The 4,245-nt window shown below is 41.2% G+C and overlaps 1 non-coding gene across 1 annotated transcript; it reads right to left on the reverse strand.

Annotated features, from left to right (window-relative positions):
• Positions 1 to 2,660: 2,660 nt before the first annotated feature.
• Positions 2,661 to 2,824, reverse strand: LOC114706403. The gene has a single exon (XR_003736520.1). It is a non-coding gene; the product is annotated as a U1 spliceosomal RNA (small nuclear RNA).
• Positions 2,825 to 4,245: the final 1,421 nt, after the last annotated feature.

Raw genomic sequence — 4,245 nt, forward strand, 5'->3', positions numbered from 1 at the left:
TGGATGTAGACTGAGCAGAGTTCTCCAGAGAACACTGTCTGACTGCATTACACCTTTCCCAGACGCTGTTACCTATCCCTTCACTTGTAAGTTACCCCACAAAATAAATCTCTCTTTTAACTATGTGGAGTGGCCTTAATAATTTCACCAATAGCCATGGGGACAGGAACCTTGCTCAGCTTGCTCCTATTGTGTCTCTTGTGCCTAGAACACTGTCTGGTATGCAGTAGGTGCTCATTTGTGATGAAATAATTTCACTAGTACTCATAAGCAACCATGTGAAACAAATGGAAAATATTACCATCTCCATTTTAAAGTTAAGGAAACAGAGGCCCAGAGTGACGTGCCCACAAGGAAAAAAATGTGATGCTTAAGATCACATAACTACACAGTGACAGGGTTAGTGTAAAGAGTATTCTTTTTTCATAAAGCCCAGTGTACCACTACTATATACCTGGATTTTTATAGAGAAAGGGAATTTGGAAAATGAGAAATTCTTACTATTCAATAAAATGTTTAGTAACTTTTTTTTTTGGGGGGGGGGTTTCAAGACAGGGCTTCTCTGTGTAGCTTTGGTGCCTGTCCTGGAACTCACTCTGTAGACCAGGCTGGCCTCGAACTCACAGAGATCTGCCTGCCTCTGCCTCCTGAATGCTGGGATTCAAGGTGTGTACCACCATGCCTGGTTATCACTTTAGTTTTATATTTCTGTATGTGCAAATGTGAGTGTCTCAGGGTCTGATGTATTTCTTGTACTTTTTCTTTGACTCTTTGTTTTGTCCTATTCTGATTTGCTTTTATTTTGTCTTATTTTTAGATGCCTGTTATATTCTAATATAGAATATATTAGAGAGAGAAAGGAAGTTTGTGGATTTGGGTGGGTGGGGAAGTAGGAGGATGTGGAAGGAGTTAGGGGAGGGGAAACTTTAATCAGAATATATTGTATAAAAAACCTATTTTCAACTTTAAAAAAGTTTAGACACTGTCTAAGTAATTATATTAAGCAGAATGGGTGATTAAAGATATAGATGAGGAGCTTTGACAGCACTGCCTTCAAGGAACTTCCATCTTCTAAGGAAGTTATAAGCACATAAATATTAACAATACAAAATGGAGAAGCTTCAGTGCTAGTAGGAACTGAATTCTAACCCTAGAAAATATTTATATGTAGATGTCACATTTCCACAGTGTCTTAGAATAAAACATTATCTGAAGACAGCATCTTCAAAGAGGCAATTAGGGTTAAATGAGGTTACATGGTGGTCCTAATCCATAGGACTGGCCTGGGAGAGAGGTCCTTCAAAGATGCTGTGAAATTAAACTGAGGCCATCAGGGTAGACCTAACCCAATGTGACTATTGTTCTCATAAGGAAAGCTGCAGGGATGCATGCACAGAGGAAAGGCCAGGCAAGGACGCGGTAAGAAGAAGATGGTACCTGCTAGGTAAAATGGAGGCTGCAGGAAAACTCTGTTGACACCTGGATCTAGAACTTCTAGCCTCTGGGGCTGCAAGAAGACAAATTTCCATTGTTTAAACCATAAGCTTTGTAGCACTTTGTTATAGCAGTCCCAGAAGACTGTAAAAGGGAGGAAATGGAGAACAGTGTTCACAGACCAGGGCAAGTTCCCAACTAAGAAGACATCTGGAAAGGAGCTTGAAAGAAACTGAGTTTGCTCTAGACTCTAAGTAGAAGTCGATGGTAGCACTAAGAAAACAAGGAAGTAAATGGAAGTCAAATTTATACCTGTGGAGAAGAAGGGCTGGGATGGGATGAACGATAAAGGCTGGACCTCTGATGGCTTTGAAAGCCCCTGGAAGAGTCTGTATAGAAGAGCATAAAGAGAAAATCTAGGCATGAATGGTGATCATCTGGCATCTCAAATAAGGTGGGCTCAAAGGGGAAGAAGAATGCTTGAAGGAAAGCAGAGGGTTTATAGCAGTGGTTCAAATGGGAGATAATCAAGAATTAAGTGGGTGGAGGGATGGTTCAGTGGTTAAGGGAGCTCACTGCTCAGGCAGAGGACCCAAGTCTGATTCCCTGCATGTAGTGGCTCATAACCACCTGCAACTTTTGTTCCAGGGCATCCAACACCATCTTCCAGCCTCTACAGGCACCAGGTACATGTATAATACATACACGTACAATCAGGCAAACACTCATACACATAAACTAAATCTTCTTGAAAAAAAAAAAGAATAAAGAAAAAATGCTTATAGTGGATATGTTAATTCCTACCTATGTAGCTTCCCACTCCCCTTTTCTGGAAAATGTTCCCCAATTTTCCTTTAGGAAGCCACTTCTATAGCTCAGGTTGTTTGAGCAAAAACACTCCCTAGGATGTTCAAGTACCCAGGGCCTGGCCACTTATCTTATTCTAGATTCCTGGCAGTAACAGTAGATTTGTCCTGTCTCTAAAATGAGGCAGGTAGGGATGTAGCTCAGTTGGTGAAGTACTTACCTAAAATCAAGAAGCCCTGAGTCCAATCCCCAACATCCTATAAACCAGACATGGTTGTTTCAGGCATGTCGTCCTAGCACTTGGAAAGTAGAGGCAGAATGAAGAGTTCAGAGTCATCCTTGATTACCTATCAGGCTCCAGACCAGCCTTGACTGCACAAGACCCTATCTTTTTTTTTTTTAATTTTAATTCTTTTAAACAGGGGAGAGTGTGAACGCAGTCCCCCACTACCACAAATTATGCAGTCGAGTTTCCCGCATTTGGGGAAATCGCAGGGGTCAGCACATCCGGAGAGCAATGGATAAGCCTCGCCCTGGGAAAACCACCTTCATGATCATGGTATCTCCCCTACCAGGTAAGTATACAAGACCCTATCTTAAACAAACAAACCAACAAATAATAAGGCAGTTGAACTTTGGTCTTCCTAAGGGCCTATTCAACACAACTATTAAAAAAAAAAAAAAAAAAGCCGCCCTCATCCTGACCCAGGGTTAAGCAATTTTCTTCCTAAGAGTATTATCTTCCAGGCAGATAGGGAAGCCCCACACATCTGAACATAGTCATTAAACATCTGGCAATAAATGACACCCCACACACAGTTTAATAATTCACACCCCAATCCAATTACTGCGCATTTCATAAGCAAGTGCTTATTAGAATACAGCCATTGCCTCCAAAGAAGCAGAATTTTTTAGAGAGGAAATTACAATGGTTATCTTCAAGATAGAGGCATAAGTAATAAAATTGTCTCCCCTCTCTTCTCATTTCTATCACTTTCCTTCCATGTTCTTTCACATGGAAAGCCTCCAGCTGCCGCTTGGTACAGTCAGATCTATGCTGTGCCCTCCATCCCTTGATATAAAGTCTTTTCTGGCTCTTCATCAAAATGTATCCATCCTGGGTCCATAGGGAACCTCAGTGTAAGACGCTGTTCAGTACCCTGCTTATTATTAGTCATCTCTAACTTATTGTGTGTGGAGGGAGAGGAAGTTTGGGTACCAGAAGAGCAGCAGGCTGACAGGGCTAAGGAGCCTTGGGTATTTGTAACCTCTTCTGAGCCTTTGAACCCTCATCACTAAGCAGAGAGGATTGGATCAGACTGGGTACTCTTAACATGCAGTACATAGGTGGGAATCAGGGAGCTTAAGAAGGCTAAATAAACTGGATGCAATAGCTCAAACCTGGAATCCCAGCACTGGAGAGTCTATGCCAGGAGAATTGTGAGTTCCAGGCCAGCCTAGGCAATAGAGTGAGACCCTATCAAACCTGTTAAAACAAACCCTCCTTAAAAAAAAAAAAAAAAAAAAAAAAAAAAAAAAAAAAAAAAAAACAGCTAAATTTTGTCCAGAATGTTGTGTATCCTGGAACAACACTACCCTCAGTTTCTGTTAGGAAACAATGTGGTCCCAGAGACACAAACTCCATGTTGGTTTTAAGGTAGAGCAAGGGGTCTAGCTGAAGAAGCCATTCTTCCCGGACAAAGTCATAGCACAGGATGATCATGTATCTAAATCTTATAATCAAACCAAATCTCCTAGGAATGCTGAAACAGTTTCATGTTGGACTTGGAGGTTCAAAGCTTCCACCAGTATCCTTGGTACTCACCAGTGAGCCAGCCTGGTCTACAGAGTGAGTTCCAGGACAGCCTCCAAAGCTACACAGAGAAACCCTATCTTGAAAACAAAAAAAAAAAAAAAAGAAAGGAAGGAAGGAAGGAAGGAAGGAAGGAAGAAGAAAGAAAAAAGAAAGAAAGAAAAAAGAAAGAAAGAAAGAAAGAAAAAAGA

The sequence above is a fragment of the Peromyscus leucopus genome, chromosome 8b (assembly GCF_004664715.2).
Source record: "Peromyscus leucopus breed LL Stock chromosome 8b, UCI_PerLeu_2.1, whole genome shotgun sequence".
NCBI classification, from domain to species: Eukaryota; Metazoa; Chordata; class Mammalia; order Rodentia; family Cricetidae; genus Peromyscus; species Peromyscus leucopus.